Genomic DNA, 18,869 nt, shown 5'->3' with positions numbered 1-18,869 from the left:
AGCAGAACAGGTGGAAATGGAACCGCATCTTAAGAATGGGGGTCTGGGCTCCTGTGTGCTCAGTGGTTGAGCGTCTGCCTTTGGCTCAGGTCATGATCCTGGGGTCCCGGGATCGAGTCAGGCTCCTCGCAGGGATCCTGCTTCTCCCTCTGTCTATGTCTCTGTGTGTCTCATGAATAAATAAATAAAATATTTTTTTAAAAAAGGAAATTCCAGCTACTTAGTTGCCCCGGAGGGTTCTGGCCATGGGGAACGATCCAAGAGCTCAGCAGGGCATCAGGTCCAGAGCAAATCTGAGCTGCCTGCCAAACAGAACCTGGGCCCACATCCCCAGTGGAAGGACAAGGCCATCACAGCTGGTGTCAGAGCCAAGTTGTAGCTCTGAGGGCCCCTGGGGGTCTGAGCTTCACCTGGTCTGGACCCCACTGGGCGGTGGGATTAATAACAACCAGTGCTCTATCCAGCTTGGATTCTGGGGCTGCTGAGGGGCATCCCGCCTGCCTCATCTCTAGCCAGTGAGAATGAGGAGGTGCTCAAGATGCCCAGTGCCAAGGTGCCCATGAGAAAAACCCAACAGCTCCTTGCTGTTCAAGACCTAGCATGGGCTCCAAACCAATGAAATGAAAACACAAATTTCATTTGGTCTCGATCCCACCAGAGGTCCCACCAGTCCCTCGTTCCTCCCAGCCTTGCCAAGCCCACACGCTGGGGCTTTCCCCAGGGTCCTCAGGCAGCAAATTGGTTGCTCCAGGAGCAGGTGCTTGGGAGCCGGAACAGGCGGTGTACTGCTGGGGGAAGAGCCCTGGCCCTTGAGTCCAAAGATCCAAGTTCCAGTCCTGATTGCATCACTAACTTACCACATGCCCTTGAGCAAAGGACACACAGGGCCTGTCATGGTGCCCACACACAGACAGATGTCTTCCAAGTCTTTTCCTGCTTTTCCACTCTGAGTCTCTGCCCATGAGTGTGCAAATACCAGGCCAGGCATGTGGTGAGTTAGGACAAGGGCAAAACGGCCACCTGGAGTCTGTTCCCCAACAGCTGCCAGTCCTGTCTCTCCCAGGCCTTCTCAATGCCGCCGCTGATCGTGCTATGCAATGAGCAGGAGGAGGAAGGGAGGACAGTTATTGGGAAATGGTGTCGACACTGGGGAGTCAAACTGCTTTTGTGAAGTAGAAGCTGCAGGGCGCTGCCCAGAACCAGCCCATTGTGCAGAGTGGCAGCTGGTAGCCCGCAGCACCCCCACCCCCGCACCTCCACTGAGACCATTCATCATGAGGGCTGCCCACAGCCACAAACTGATGTCATCAACACACCTTCAAGGTCAGTCGGTTCTACGGTCAGTTGATATTCTAGAATCTTCCCCCTGTGCATTAAGCCAAACCTAAACTTAAAATTTTCTTAGTTGAAAGAGAGTTAACAATGTTACATGAGTTTCAGGTGTAGGTATAACGATTCCACGGGTCTATATTATGCTGTGCTCACCCAGTGTAGTAGCTACTATACCGCCTGTCACCATGTGACACTGTTATAATACCACCAGCTCTATTCCCTGCCCTACTTTTCATCCCCATGACTTATTTGTTCCATCCCCGGAGCCTTCACCCATTTTGCCCATCCTCCACCTCTCCTCCCCCTGGCAACCACCAGTTTGCTCTCTACATTTATAGGTCTGTTTCTACTTCTTTCTGTTGTTTCAAACTTACACTTCACTTGAGACTGCATCCTTGCCTGGCTCCCAGCCCTTCCCCCTCTGTCCCATACAGGGTTTTCCTACAGCCCACCCTCTGAGTAAATCACCTTCACAAGACCATCTGTCTCAGGTCCTGCTTCTAGGGACTTGATTCAGGACACTGCTGTTTTTAATAAATAAAAGTAAAATGCCATCAATGGGTAAAACACAAATGTTAGACAAAACATGTATGAGAGTATGGGAAATAGACTCCCATGTTCATTTTTTTTATAAAGGAAAAAAGAAAAGTCTGCAACAAGTCTGTTAGTAGGAGAAGGAAGCAAAGACCAGCTTCCTGGCTGTCCCTGAAGAGTAGTAGGTGGAGTAGTTCATTCCCTTCCCTGACATCAAAACATTGTTTTACCTATTGCTTTCTCTAAACATCACAGGGCACGCGAGAGCTCCCCAAATCAAGACCGGTCCCATTTTCTTGAACAGCCACCATCTGTGACTTACTTGACTCATGCAAGTGTTCTCTCCTTTCTTGAATGGGCCTCTCTGAAAAGCTACAGGACAAGGGGCAGGAGCCCCTTCTAATGAAACTTCAATAGTGAATGTGGTGTTTTTCTTTTAGAAACCAGGCTGATGGGATGCCTGGCTGCCTTAGCGGTTGAGCATCTGCCTTCGGCTCAGGTCATGATCCCGGGTCCTGGGATCAGGTCCCACATCAGGCTCTCCGCAGGGAGCCTGCTTCTCCCTCTGCCTATGTCTTTGCCTCTCTCTGTGTGTCTCTCATGAATAAATAAGTAAAATCTTAAAAAAAAAAAAAAAGGGAAAAAAAGAAATCAGGCTGATCTATTAAGAGTCCAATTCAAAAAAGCTGCAGAGGCCAAAACTAGCCAAACTCCCCCAGCCCACAGTGGCCACTCATGCTCCAACCGAGGTGACCCAGTAAGAGCTGTGTCTAAGGGAAAGCTCTCCTGGGCCCCTGAAATGTTGTCAGGCATGTCTTTCAGATGTTCTAGCATGGTTGTTAATGACACAAGCTCTGGAATCAACATGCCTAAGTTTGATTCCTTGGTGACTGTATGGCCTTGCCTCAGTGTCCCCGTGTGTCTGAGTAAGGGCTCATTTGTTATTAAATGCATCAATACAGGGGATGAGCTGAGAACAGTGTTTGGCACATGTGAAGGATTATTATTATAGTAATAAGTAATTGCTCATTCATTTGAGGGCACTTAGGGTCTCCACCACTAATTTGTTCTATGTACTCGAGCAAAACACCTAAGCACTTTACACTCTTAAACACAAGGTTCAGTAGGATGCCCTCTGAAGTCCTTTCTGGACCTAGAATTACATGAGTCATGAAGTACTGATGTCAACCTTGAACTCATTTCCAGGTCCTGAACTCTCTGTAGCCAGGACATTTTTCTCACTTATCCGTGAGACTTGCGATGTTGAGAATTTTGTGTGTCAGCTAGACTGGACCAACAGATGTCCAGACATTTGGTTAAACGTGATTCTGGGTGTGTCTGTGCAGGTGTTTCTGGGGGAGATTATAGTGTAAATCAGGACACCAAGTACAGCAGATTTCCCTCCCCAATATGGGTAGGCCTCATCTAATTTGATGAAGGCCTGAATGGAAAAGAAAGGTGGAGGAAGGAAGAATTTACTCTCTCTGCTTTTTTTCAAGCTGGTACATTGGCCTTCTGCACTCCGGTTGGAATTTCACCACTTACAGTAAGTTTGAAATATAATAAGATATAGCATAAAATAAATTTATGTATCACCCCAGTGCCCAGAACACTGATGTATTATTTTCTTAGGACTTCCATAAGATAAAAGCACAGACTGAGTGACTTAAAGAAGAGAAATTTATTTTCTCACAGTCTGGAGGCTGGAAGTCCATGATCAAGGTGGTGGCAGGGTTGGCTTCTTTTTCTTCTTTCCTTATTTGTAGATGGCTCTCTTCTCTTATGTCCTCAGATGGTCTTCCCTCTGTGTGTGTCTGTGTCTTAATCTCTTCTTATAAGGACACCAGTCAGACTGGATTAGGTTCCACACCCCCCCCACCCGACCTCATTTTATGTTAATTATCTCTGTAAAGGGTTTATCTCCAAATTCAGTCATTTTCTGAGGTCTGGGGATTCAAGCTTCAACCCCAACCACAGTCAGTTCAATATGAATTTTGGGAGGATGTACATCAGCTCAGAGCAACTGCTTAATATATAGTAGGCTTGCAACAAATGTGCTGGGAAAATGATAAAACTGTAGAAAAATAAGTGAAGGAAATAAACTGGAAAATCACAAAAGAAAAACTCAAATGGACATTGAACACATAAAAATGTGTCCAGTCTCACTGGAATCACAGAAACACAAGTTAAGACAACACTGAAATATCATTATGCTTATCAAAATGGCCAAGATGATAAAGAACGGACAATAGCCACCCAGAGGAGTACAGGTATGGGGAGACCAGCTCTTTGTTACCATGCTAGTGAGAATGGACTTGGAACACAGCCTGGGCAAAGCAGCTTAGCATCATTTTTTTGAAGTACCTCGTTCCAGCAGGTGAGCAGACATCCTTAAAGAAGTGACCTGAAGGGTAGTCTTAGTCAAGTGAAGGAGGAGAGAGGAGCAAATAAAGCAGAGAAAACAGCAGTTTGTGTGAAGGCCTGGCAGCCAGAAAGCATGGTGCCTTCAGAGAGGTGGGAGAGAAAGGAGGGGAGGGACCCCATCATGCTGTCCCTCTTAGACCAAGGTCAACAAGAATGTCATCTTCCTCCCCAGATCCCACTGCATCAACATTTACATTAACATTTAATGCATCACCCTGGTTTATTTTCCCAATTGCAACTTATCATTATCAAAATGGCCTTTATACAACTTATTTAAATATCTGTTAATATATTTGTTTCTTCCCCAACTCAACAAGAATAAGAGCTTGGTCTTTTTACCAATAGCAGTTTTAAGCCACTGAAGGGTTCTGAGCAGAAGGTGGGATGGTCAGATGTGCGTTTGAGAAAGATCACTCTAGCTACTGTGTGTAAAATCTTCTGAAGGGTGGAAGAAGGGAGGCACATCAGGGGGCTGCTTGATAACCTGACCAAAGATGACAGTGACCAAACCAGTTGAAGAGCAGTAGGGAGTGAGAAAGTAGGTGGACCTTGGAAAAAGATCACAGTCAGCCATCAACAGACTTGCAATACATTCGACCTTGGGGGAAGGGGCAGAGAAGGGAATATAGGTGCGATCTAGTTTTAGGCTGGAGGAGTTGAGTGGGTAATATTTTCCAAGGGAGATAAAGGAACAGGAGGAGGGGTTTGAGGGGAAGAGGTAAATCTCCATCTTAAACACATTGAGTTTGAAGTACTAGGAGATATCCCCATGGAGAAGTCCCAAGAGGCAACATATAGATATTATCTATATAAAGTCTAAAGTGGAAGCCAAAATCTATAGTTGGGATGGAACACCCATGTAGGGTGCTAAGGCGACCCAGGACTTGTATCTATGAGCCTATTTTTTTTTTAAAGTTCCATATACAAATGAGATTCTATGGTAATTGTCCTTGTCTGACTTATTTCCCTTAGCATGATGCCTTCATGGTCCATCTACATTGTCACAAATGGCAAGGTTTCATTCTTTTAAGTAGCTGGATGATACTACACTATATATATACCACATTTCCTTTATCCGTTCATCTATCTGCAGACACTTGGGCTGCTTCCCTATCTTGGCCATTGTACATAATGCAGCAATGAACATGGGGGTGTAGTTTTCTTTTCAAGTTAGTGCTTTCATTTTCTTTGAATAAATACCCAGAAATGGAATTACTGGATCATGAGGCAGTTCTGTTTTTAACTTTTTTGAGAAAACTCCATACTGTCTCTCACACTGGTGTTGCCAGTTTGCATTCCCACCAACAGTGCAGGAGGGTTCTTTTTCTTCCCGCTTATGGCATTGTTCACACACAAAAGTATAAATGCTTTCAGGAATCAAATTTACATCATCAATTATTTCTTCTAGGATTTTTGAGGTTAACCCTGGGGCTCCCACTGTTCAATAAAACACCCTTTTTCTTTGTTCTTTATGAGTCAATTCTGAGGATTAAGAAACAAACCAAAAAAACCCCAAAGAACTCACAAGGACAAGACAGGATCAGCAATATCTTAGGCAAAGAACTCTACCTTCTACACAAGCCAGGCTATGCCCCACTGAATTTTAAAAATTCAATATTATGTTTATTCTAGAGGGTTTTTTTTAAGATTTTATTTATTCATTCATGAGAAACAGAGAGAGAGAGAGAGGCAGAGACACAGGTGGAGGGAGAAGCAGGCTCCATGCAGGGAGCCTGATGTGGGACTCAATCCTGGGTTCCCAGGATCACACCCTGGGCCTGAAGGCAGCGCTAAACCGCTGAGCCACCCAGGTTGCCCATGTTTATTCTAGAGTTAATTGAGGATGCAGGTATTTACAAGACACTGTGTCTTTTTTTTTTTTTTTTCAATTCCTCCCAGGAAAAAAATCTTCCAGGCATCACTAATCAGATCTATGCAATTGGCTTGTTTCAGTTTTTGGACTGTGCAAATGCTGGATTAGATTATGTTTCTCCCTCTGCACTGGATGCTAGGATGCTCAGATCCAACTTGTTTATGCTTCCTTTAACAAAAAGTTGATCTTCCCAAAGTGTGTGCCTGGGGAATTAATATTTGTTCTACTTTTAAATTTTTCTTTTATTTCTCTTCCTCCAATTTCTCTTTTAATTTTTTATTTGTCTTTAATACAGCATAATAGATCCTTATTGAAAGGGGATAGGAAAGGAGCACCTGGGTGGCTCAATCAGGTAAGCATCCAACTCTTGACTTCAACTCAGGTCATGATCTCAAGGTCATGAGATCAACCCTGAGTCAGCTCTTCGCTGGGAGTGGAGCCTGCTTAGAATTCTCTCTCTCCCTCTGTCCCCCACCCCTCACATGCACTCGTGATCTCTCTCTCTCTCTAAGGAAGGAAGGAAGGAAGGAAGGAAGGAAGGAAGGAAGGAAGAAAGAAAGAAAGAAAGAAAGAAAGAAAGATGTAGAAGAGAAAGACAGAGGGGAGGGGGGAGGTAAGGAACAAACTCTCCCAAGACATATACTTAGCAATCACATTCATTATTTACATTACCAAATTACATTTAACTTCACATGGGGTTCCTTCATGTAGAATTCCCTGAAAACATTTACATTTTCGTTTGCTTTATTAAAAAGCAGTTTCTCATAGGCACAGCATCTCTCCAACATGTCTGCTGTGTAAGGCAAATTTCATCTGTATTTCAAAAGATTTTACCCAGGTCCAGCAACATCTGCATGTAATGGTTAGAACTTAGCTCCATGCTGAACTTTGGCCTCCTCTGTCTCTTTCCCTTTGTCTCTCCTAGCTGGCCACATGGTGAAGTGTCTGAGTGTGTCAGCTGGCTCTCCTATGCGTATGTTCTTTCCATCCTCACTACAAAGAGACAGAGATGTGGAGTTGATGTGATTATTACCAACTCCGTGTCACAGGCAAAGTAGATAAAAGCTCCTGTCTCTATTCCTCAGGCTTTTGCCACCACACCACATTGACTCCTCCTCTCCCAAATGATTCCAATTATATTCTCACTGCTATTTAGCAAAAGCATACAGTGTACACCTGTGCAGTAGTTTCTCACTCTTAGACATGCAAAATACACATGACTTTTAACTATGATGTACAGCTTACTAGATATACAAGATTTTCAGGTCAAAACTAAAACTATGAATCTTGGTGAGGGGTGCCTGGGTGGCTCAGTTGGTTAAGCATCTGACTTTTGATTTCAGCTCAGGCCATGGTCTTGGGTTGTGGGATAGAGCCCCATGTTGGGGAATCTGGGGATCTGCTTAAGATTCTCTCTCACCCGCTCCCTGCCCCTCCCCCCACGCATGTGCATGTTCTCTTTCTCTAAAATAAATAAATCTTTAGAAAGTATTTATATATCTATATATCGGTCTCCTTAAACCCATTTATGATGGCTACTGTAACAACAAAAAATAGGGAAAGAACCCTAGAAAATAATAGGTGTTGGCAAGGATGTATAGAAATTGAAACCCTTGTGGATCATTGGTAGGAATGTAGACTGGTACAGCTCCAATGGAAACTAACATGGAGGTTCCTCAAAAAATTCAAAATGGAATTACTATATGTTACAGCAATCCCACTTCTGAGTGCATACCCAAAGGAGCTGAGAACAAGTTCTCAAAGAAATTTGTATACCTATGTTCATAGGTGTATACCTCTCTCACCCTCTCCCTGCCCCTCCCCCCACACATGTGCATGTTGTATACCTATGTTCATTTTAGCACTATTCACAATATAGCCAAGAGGTAAAGCTAAGTGCCAATCAACATTTGAACCGATAAAGAAAAATGTGGTGTGTGGATAAAGAAGATGTGGTATATACACATACACACACACGATGGAATATAATTCAGCCTTAAAAAGGAAACTGGGATCCCTGGGTGGCTCAGCGGTTTAGCGCCTGCCTTTGGCCCAGGGCGCAATCCTGGAGTCCCGGGATCAAGTCCCACGTCGGGCTCCCAGCATGGAGCCTGATTCTCCCTCCTCCCGTGTCTCTGCATCTCTCTCTCTCTCTCTCATAAGTAAATAAATAAATAAATAAATCTTAAAAAAAAGAAGGAAACTTTTTAAGCTAAAACATGGATGTCATAAGCTACAGCATGGATAAACCTGGAGGACATTACATTCAGGAAAACAGGCCAGTCACAAAAATACTTCCATATGATAATACGAGGTATTTAGAATAGTCAAATTCATAGAGACAATGCAATACATAGAGAAAATACAGCGGTTGCAGGGACTGGGGGTTGGGGGAAATGGAGAGACGTTGGTTAATGGGTGCAGAGTTTCAGTTTTGCAAGATGGAAGAGTTCCAGAGATCTGTTGCACAACAACGTCCATATAGTTAAGACTACCGAGCTGCACACTTAAAAGAGATAAGATGACTCAAAAGGGATCACAGATCTAAATGTAAAATGCAACCTTACAGAAGCTGAGAAAACATAAGAGACAAGCCATAGATTTGAGAAAAAAAAAATTACAAAAGACGCATCTGACAAGGCCTGCTAGCCAAAATATACAAAAAACTCTTTAACCTCAACAATAAGAAAGCAAACAACTCAATTAAAATGAGCCAGACCTTAACAGACACCTCACCAAGGAAGATACACAGATGGCAAATAAGTATGTGAAAATGTAATCCACATCATATGTCATCAGAGATAGACAAATGTAAAGAACAGTGGGTACCTCTACACAATTATTAAAATGGCTAAAATCCAGAACACTGCCCATCCCAAACACTGGTAAGAATGTGGTGCCACAGAAACTCTCATTCATTGTTGGTTGGAATACAAAATAGTATAGGGACTTTGGGGGACAGTTTGGCAGTTTCATACAAAATTAAACATTCTCTTACTGTATGATCCAGCAGTCACACTGCTTGGTATTTACCCAAAGGGGCTGAAAACTTATGCCCACACAAACTTGCACACTGATGTCTGTGCAATTTTGTTCATAATTGCCAAAACTCAGAAGCAACCAAGATGTCCTTCAGTAGATGAAGAGAGACTGTGGTACATTCGGACAATGGAATATTCAGTGACTTTATTATTTAAGCCTCTTTTAAAAGACTTATTTATTTTAGGGAGACAGTGTGGGAGATGGGCAAAGAGGGGGGGAGGGAGAGAGAGAGAGAGAGAGAGAGAGAAGCAGCATGGAACCCAACATGGGGCTCAATCCCACCACCCAGAGATCATGACCTGAGCCAAAATCAAGAGTCAGAGACACCCAGGTGCCCCTATTCAGCAACTTTAAAAATGGGGTCTGAAGCCATTAAGAGAGAAGGAAACTTAAATGTATGTTATTGAGTGAAAGAAACCCATCTGAAAATGCTATGTACAGTATGATTCCAACTATATCACGTTCTGGGAAAGGCAAAAGTATGGAGACAGTAGGAAGATCAGTGATTGCCAAGGTCAGGAGAGGGAGGGATGAGTAGGAAGAGCACAGGGATTTTAAGGCAGTGAACCCCTTTTGTGTGATACTGTAATGACCGTTCCATGTCAGTGTACGTTCGTCCAAACCCACAGAACATACATCAAGGGTGAGCCCTAATGTGAACTATGGACATTGGATGATGATGTCACTGTAGGTTCATCAACGGAAACAAATGGACCCCTCTGCTGGGGGATGCTGAGAGTGGGGGAGGCTGTGCATATGTAGGGGCATACAGGAACTCGGTATCTTCCACTCAGTTTTGCTGCGAACCTAAAACTGCTCTAAAAAATAAAGTATACTAAAAATCATTGAAAAAGTGGCTAAGATGGTAAATTTAGTTGTGTGTTTTACTACAATGAAAAAACAATACTCCTTTGGTCTCTGAGGGACTAAGCAAACATCAGTTTGAGATGTTCCAAATTTGACTTCCATGAGAAAAGATTAATAAATTTGTGTTTGCTGGGGCACCTGGCAGGCTCAGTCAGTAGAGTATGCTTAACTTGATCTCAGGGTCTTGAGTTCAAGTACTACACCAGGGGTAGAGTTTGCTTTAAAAAAATAATAAATTAAGGGACACCTGGGTGGCTCCATGATTGAGCATCTGCCTTTGGCTCAGGGTGCGATCCTGGGGTCTTGGGATCCAATCCCACATCGGGCTCCCTGTGGGGAGCCTGCTTCTCTCTTTGCCTATGTCTCTGCCTCTCTCTGTGCGTCGCTCATGAATAAATAAATTAAAAAAAATAAATTTAAAAATAAAACTAAATAAATTTGTGTTTGCAAATGTAATTAATATCAATAAACCCACATCCTGTAGTAAAAAAAAAAAAATCCCGATCAATTATATGCTAAATCAAAAAGCTGAAAAGGACTTTATTCAGTAGCATTATCAGTTTGTCTAGGACATTAAGCTCTGAAATGTTAATTTGTCCTGTGCATCTCCCTGCCCTTACCTTCTTGAATCTCGAAGTGTCTTTCTCTGCCCTCCCCCCTCTCCCCTCTTGACCCTCCCATCTCTAATCGTACTCATCACACTGAGCTCAGTTCCATGAACCTCCTTGCAGACACAGGGAGATCACTTCACATGGGGGCTTGCAGATCTCAGAAGTACACTCAAACAGCTTAGTTTGAAGCAGAGGCAGAATCAGGAGGGGGTCAGCTGCGCATTGCTGGGGCTTCGGTCGGTGGGATTACTGAGATATCACTGTAAGTGTAAAGAGGACGAATTCCTAGTTCCCTTGGCATTCTGCTTCCATAGTGGTGCTGAAATCTGTCTGCTGATACTCCTCTCCAATTCTCCTTATAAGGATCGATTTATACCTTTATAAGTTCTTTTCCTATAATTTTGGTAGAGTCTCAGGCGGGAGATGAGATGAATATTTGTAATCACAACTCCTAAAGCTCTGATCCTCTTTGATGCTGTGTGTTTGTGTGCGTGTGGGCACACATTTCAGGATAAGAACAGAATTTGGCAGGCATCAAGTTGCTCTGGAAGCCACTGTGGAACCTCTTGTGTTCCAAAGGTAGAGGCCCACCTCAGCACTTCAAGAGGATAATCCATGAGGTGGTGGAGGCCAGCCTTTGTTGGGAAGAGGTAAGTGGCCCAACTTGAGAAGAGAGGATTCCCTGAGCCTGGAGGAGGGAGGGCTATGAGTTTGGGGAAAAGCAGGCACCTGAACCCCACTTGTGGGCTAAATTTTGTTCATTTCAGGAAAGCAAGAAGGAATTTGCTTTAAATAACTTAATATAATTTGGACACTAACATATGAGGGAAAAAAATCTTTTCTCAACAGATGCACGAAAGGTATCCAATGAAGGTCAAAGCCACTGGTGGCAAAGTTTTTCTGTTTTTTAAAAATAGACATGCATGTGTGTTAAGTTGACATAAATAGCACCGTGTCATAAAGTTGTTTTGAGCACCTGAACTCCCCTCTTCCTCACCCTCATCTGTATCAGATCCTCTATCTCCACACATCCCATTACTCATTTTTCCCCAAAGTCAAGCAATGCCATACACACCCCATGCACTGTGCTCAGAAAAATTGCCCCCAGCAGGCACTATCCATTGGCTTTATTTTTGGAGCAATCAGGGGCTTGGAGACTGAGGTATCAGCAAGAAATCTTGAAGAGGCATCTTCTGTGTCATAAAACTTACTATGTCAAAAAGGAAATGGAACAAAACTCTTGGCCCCTTTTCATTCCTCACCTGTATCTCCAAATTCTCTTTCTACTACATCCTTTCCATAAAAATTTAAATATGTTCACATTTGTTCCACCTTAAAAACAAAACAAAACAAAACAAGGGACACCTGGGTGGCTCAGTGGTTAAGCATCTGCCTTCAGCTCAGGGCGTGATCCTGGAGTTCCAGGATCGAGTCCCACATTGGGCTCCCTATGAGGAGTCTGCTTCTCCCTCTGCCTATGTCTCTGCCTCACTCATGAATAAATAAATAAAATCTTAAAAACAAAAAACAGTCTTCCCCTGAGCCCTATCCCGTTACCATTCTATCACTTTCTTGTCCTTCACAGCACATTTTCTAGTAACGGTCATCCCTCTTTCTTCCTTTTCTTCCTCAGCAAAGCACTCTGCTCTAGCTCCCATCCCTAGCAATCTTTGAGTCTGTGGTTTCCATCAATGAAAAACCTGGCAATTGCTGTGCAGCCCCCCATTTAAACTCATCCTGAAGCTCTTGGCATGTTGGCTCTATAAAAACACTCTTCTCCCCAGTCCCATGGCCTAGTTTTCCTTCCAGTTTCTTACTCTGTGTCTCCAACCTCCTTTTAGCTCTCTTCTATCCAAATCTGTTGGTGCTGCAGGCCCCTGGGGCTCCTCCAAGACTTCCTTCTTCTCTTTCACTCTTTCCCCTAAACCACATCATCCATGCTATACTTTCATTGACCACCTTTTGCTGATTAAAACCAAAACTGCATCTGTAGCCAGCTCCATCCCCAGGGTTCCAGACTCATCTACCCCGTACACTTGTACTGTGTTCCCTGATGAGCCCTCTATCCCTCGGGACGCCGGGGCTGCCTGTCCTTCGGGAAACAGAGCCAATCGTCCAGTAGCAGACAGGAAGTAACCTTTTTCACCCTAGGGTGGCCTGTCCCATCATTCATCCCATCCTATTAATTTTACTTCCGGGATATGTCTCCAATCCATTTTTTGCCCCATCTCCACAACCATAAACGTAGTTTTAAGCCAATACAATCTCTTCATCCTCACCAGTCATGCCACATCCATTCTTGTTCCTCTCAAGTTCATTCTCTAAGGTTAAATAGTGGTCTTTTAATAATGCAAATTTATGCCTGTTGCTCTGCTGTTTGAAATCCTTCAATGACCTCCCCATGCTCTTGGGAATTCATCACCATGAACTGGGCCTCTGGGACCAGATTGTTTGTTGTCTGTGTCTCCCACTGCTCAGTCAGTCTCATCACTGACCCTCTCCCAGTTCCTCACACATGTTCTTCTTACCTGAATAACATATGCTGCTCCCTCTGCTTAGAATGTTCTTCTCTGCCTTTTCCCCCAGTGGCTGCAGCTCAGTGTCCAGGGTGTGGTCTAAGGCTGCCTCCTCTGCTCCCTCACATTTGTTCACATCCCCCTGCCACAGGCTGTCACGTGTTCCACACTTCTTCTCAACACTGACCATTACAATTTGTGTACTTCCTTCTCTCTGTTTGCTTTTACTGCTAGATGGAAACCTCCATTATCTGTTCTGTTCAATCGTAGATGACATTCATCTTGTCTCGTGGTGACCCTGCACTTACACTCCTTTCCATGTCGGAAAAATCGACCACTCTACAAATCTTGGTGGAAGAGAGGAGCGTAAGAGACCATCCCCAGCTCGACTCACTTTCCCAGCCCCTCCTGGGGATGGGACACAATCTCCCAGTCGACATATCCTTAAAGGATTTTGGCTCAGGAACTGGGAACATAGGAGGAATGAGGAAATTTACTTCTTTCAGGTAGAAGCAGTGGTGTGGTGGCTCCTGGGACATAAGCAGTTTTGGTGGTGGCAGCAGCCATGGCTACCCAATGAGGTCCTGGGAATAGAATTAAAAAGCACTTCCCTTTGTGTTTCGCAGTTGCCATCAGTTCTGTGGGGTGGCTCTCCAGTCCTCTCAATGATTCTGTCACTTGTAATCAACTTTTTAATAGACACTATAGCACCCGAGTGAGACTGTACCAGAAACTACTAGTCAGTGTTGACTAATATGACAGCTATAAATCTGGTGTCCTGGAAGAGTCCCTGGCACACGGCATGTATAAAGTGAATGTTTGCTGGCTTAAAGAATGCATGAAACAAAAGGGTCCTGGTACACCTGGGGGGCTCAGTGGTTGAGTGTCTGCCTTTGGCTCAGGTCCTCTTCCCGAGTCCTAGGATGGAGTCCCACACTGGGCTCCCCATAGGGAGCCTGTGTCTCTCTCCATGATGTCTCTGCATCTCTCTCTGTGCCTTTCATGAATAAATAAATAAAATCTTAAAAAAAATTTTTTTTAAAGGGTCCTGTGTGCCTTTGTGGACTGAGGCACCCTTATTCTTACAGAGAACAATTTTTAAAATGGCCATTATCCTTACATTTAAATGGCAAAAATCACAAATATTAAGCCAGTTTGGAAAATGCTGTATTGGCTGATATTGAAAATTCCTTAAAGATTGCACCCACCGCATTACCATTCGGTTTCTTTCCCCACTAGAAAAAAGTCCCAGACGCCAAAGAATTGAATTGGCCCAGCAACCAGGGAGCGTGCATTATGTGAAGGACAGTTCACTTGGAGGAAAGTGTCACCTAGCTATGGGCTGAAACCCAAAGGGATTCAGGAGATGTTCTATGAGAAAGAATGCAGGGCAGAGACCTGGTTCATTTACTGAACCTAGATTTTCTTTTCTGTAAAACCCAAAGAGCAATCACCTCAAATAGATTGTTATGGGGTTTAAAGAATGTTAAGATCTCCGAAGTCCATGTCTGGCCCATGCTTACCACTCCCTCCATGTTTCCATATTTCCTCCCTCCCTCTACTCCTCCCTTGTCTGCTTCTCTCTCTTCACCCAAAACAGTGATCTGTTTATTAAATTATATGGCAAGCGCAGCAATGTTTAAGAAACCAGAGATACTGACAGTTTGTCATGAGATTCTCACCCTGAATTACATCCCCCCAAACATGGATTCTTTGGCAGGAATATGGGAGCATTTCTAAAAGCACAGATGATATGAAGATTAACTTTCAGAAATGGTTAAAATGTTCATGAATTTCCTTTTTCGGATGTATTCATGATGCTGAACCTGGTGATGCCCAAATGGATAGCTTGAAGCTCAAAAATCTGCCTCTACCCAAGGATCATAAGTGTTGCCAAATGTAATAAAATGTGCCACGCTGACAACGCTGCCCAGTGCTTGATCCCATTCTGCTTATTTCCCACATCTACTGGTAAAACCGTTGACAAGTATTTTCAAGAATATTAATGATTGCATAACACTTTGGTTAGAAGCTGTGATTTTTCAGGATATAAATTGATATTGCAGGATTGTTTCAAGAAAACCAAGACACCCCAGATGCTTGATTAAAAAGAGATGGGGGCCCTGGAAAGTGCTTTTGCTTCAAATTGGCATCCTGACTCTGTTATCTATTAAGGTGGGATGAGGGCTAGTTATTGAACACCTCTGAGCCTTGGTTCCTTTGACAATAAAATTACCTAAAGCACTCTATTAACTGACAGCCACCACAAAGCTCAGCAAAAAGAAAATCCTCAACAGATGCAGTTTTTCTCAACAGACAGTGGAGATAAGTTGTAGGAAACTCGCCCCACCTTTCTCTGTAGGCTGAATTTTAGTTCAGACACCTCCCACGTGCAGTCATCTCATTGCAAGACATCTAATTCAATCCCATCCCATAAACAAGGTTACATGGCAAAAATGAATCAACCTCATGTTTAACGTCATGCTGGCCAATCCTGCAGTACCCCTAATACCATTATTGAAACAAACAGCCACAAGAGTCGCTTCTGCATGTGACAATTCTAATACAGAACTCACAGGGCACCCTCCGAGCTAGGGTGAAGAGAAGATTCTGGGTTTAGCCAGAATCTTAAGTAATCATTTTGACCTGTGCCACTTCAGGAGATTACATGTGTCTGTGAGCTCTATTCTTTTCCTTAACTATTTCTTAAGCATTTTCCTTTTTTGTTTCAAAAATAAAACTTCAAAAATCTGGTGCCATTGTATGCAACACTTCTTAAAAGTGCAATCCCTCCTGACTCCTGGGTTATTTCAAAATACTCTATTCTTGCTATTCCACTTAAGGTAAATTAACTAAAGCTAGCCCAAAACCAGGTTGGTTTTTGGTTTGTAGTTTTTTGTGTGTCAAAAATAAAATTCAGTCATTTTCAGTATTTTTAGCATGCATCATATGACAACCATTGTGTCATTTCTGGGATGGTGGGGAAATGATATGCCGCTAGTCTAGAGGACCTCGCAGCCCATGAGGAAAACAGACAAGAGGAAAAGAATCCTAATTCAGGGCAAATGGGGGTAAATGCCAGATGTTCTGGGGGATTTCTGGAGAGGCACCTAACCCGGCTGGGTGTGGAGGTGTGTGTGATGGTTGTTAAGAAGGTTTCCCAGAGGAAGTGAACTGTGAGCTGAGCCGTGAAATATGGAGGATGAGGGATTGGGGAAGGGAGATTCCTGGCTCAGGAAAGAGCACTTACAAAGGCCACAGGCTAGCAGAGCACGAAGGTACGTTCACAAGTGGGGGAAGTGGTGGGGGGCAACTGTGAAGTGAGGCCAGAGATGATCAGGGCCAAAGGATGAAGACTAGGCAGCAAATTTAGGAACTTTATCCTTAGGACAATAGGGAGGCCTTAAATAGTTTTAAGTGATAGTGATATGATCAGATTTTATTATTTTATTTATTTGAGAGAGAACACCTGCGCAGGTGATGGGGGGCAGGGGTAGGGAGAGGGAGGGAGAATCCCAAGCAGACTCCCCGCTGAGTGCGAACTCTGAGATCATGACCTGAGCCAAAACCAAGAGTCAGATGCTCACCGACTGTGCCACCCGGTGCCTCTTGATTTGAATTTTAGAACAGTTACTATGGCTGCTTAGAATTAGAGCCACAGAGACCAGCTGGGAAGCTCCTGTAGTGACCCACAAAGCCTTGGGGCAGTGGCATGGATTAAGGCAGCAGAAGGTGGGAAGCAGCAGCTGGAGCTGAGATATTTTGAAGGTGGAATTACCAGGCATGGTGACTGGATGCATGGGTGGAGAACAGGCAAGTTTCTGATTTGGGCAACTGAAGGAATACTTGTGCTATTGACAAAAAAATGACAAGAAGAGGGGTGCATGAAAGGAAGAAGAAGAGATGGGGATGACAAGTTCAGGACGTGCTAAATTTGAAATAGCCATGTCTAACGGGCAGTTGGATAGAAGGGTCTGGAGCTCAACACAGACCTGGCTTGATTACAGCTGTAGGCATCACCGTCATTTACCCATGGGTCAGTGACACACACACCAAGGCTGAGCGTCACAATCACTTTGGAAGCACTTAAAAAAAAAGCCACTTTTGTTTCACAAAACATATCCACAATTTTTCTATACTCAGGCTGGGAGTGGGAGTGGAGTACAGGTAAAACTCACTGAGGTTGGGGAAATAAAGCTTTGAGTTTTTGTTTCTTGAGCATTTCAAAAAATGATACAAACTGCAGAGGAGGGGTATCTTTTACTAAGCGGTAACCAAATAATTTTAATATGATTTGTACTGTTTCCCTCAGCCCAAGTTTTCAACACCATCCCACTTAAGCAAACTTCAAATTTGCATTTCAAAGTGTAAGAATTGATCAGCAGCTTCACCAGCCGTTAGCACTTCTTCAAAACCCCTTGAAATACACCCAAACTCTTTTCAGTTATTTATAAGATTTTCTTTTTACTTATTCATTTGAGACAGAGAGAGAGGGAGACAGAGGGAGGGAGGGAGAGAGAGAGAGAGAAAGAGAGTGCATAAGCAGGGGAGCGGCAGAGGGAGAGGGAGAAGCAGATTTCCCACTGGGCAGGGAGCCTGACCAGTGCTCCATCCCAGGACCCTGAGATCATGACCTGAGCCAAAAGCAGATGCTTAACCATCTGAGCCACCCAGGCACCCTCTTTTTTTTTTTTTTAAGATTTTTTTTTTTTTTATCATGTATTCATTTGAGACAGAGAGATACAGAGAGAGAGCATGAGCAGGGGAGAGGCAGAGGGAGAAGCAGTCATTTATAAAACTTGCTATTGTCTATTAACTTCTGATGAGCTCTGTCTTCTCAGCTGCAGAAATTAAAACTTTGTCAAAACTTTTCACCTTCACCTGAATTGATTAACTGGCTCATTTCATGACCTTGGTATTTGTATTTCTACCATTCCAAAGTAGGAAATAATAATAAATGAAGCAGAGGACATGTTCATCTTTACAAACTGCTCTTCACATTCTAAACAAGGATTTCACTAAATTTTATTATTAGTCTACAAAAGTGGTTAATACTTTGAACTTCTGGCCCTCATGGAGCAGAAGTACAAAAATCATTTCAGGGCTAAAACACCTAAAAGTTAAAATGTCACAAATGGGACTTAAAAGTTTATTGAGGATTATTCATTTGGATTTGTAATGTTAGCTTACCTAAACTTAGAATTTATAGCTTTTTCCCTGAATTCTGGTTATCTTGGTCTGTTAACAAAAGGCATAAAGGAGACATTTAGAATAAACACACACATTCTTGTTCTACTACCAAATATAAGGTATTATTTCTAAGATTCCAGAATGTCTATTCCAGAATATCCTAATTCAGCCATTCTCAATCCTGCTTTTTAGATTGTGGTTTACTAGTAGCAATGACAGAATTAAAGGTCCCAAGAGGAACGCCCGGGTGGTTCAGTGGTTGAACGTCTGCCTTTGGCTCAGGTCGTGATCCTGGGGTCCTGGAATCGAGTCCCACATCAGGTTCCTGGCAGTGAGCATGCTTCTCCCTCTGTTTGTGTCTCTGCCCCTCTGTCTCTCTCATGAATGGATAAATATAATCTTAAAAAAAAAAAAAAAAAAAGGTCCCAAGAGATCACTTAGTCCAATCTAAGGCAGCTGAAGCTCAAAGCTTCAAGTCAA

This window comes from Vulpes vulpes, chromosome 9, assembly GCF_048418805.1.
Source record: "Vulpes vulpes isolate BD-2025 chromosome 9, VulVul3, whole genome shotgun sequence".
Lineage (NCBI taxonomy): Eukaryota > Metazoa > Chordata > Mammalia > Carnivora > Canidae > Vulpes > Vulpes vulpes.
The sequence above is the reverse complement of the archived record's forward strand: the minus strand, read 5'-3'. Positions refer to the sequence as shown.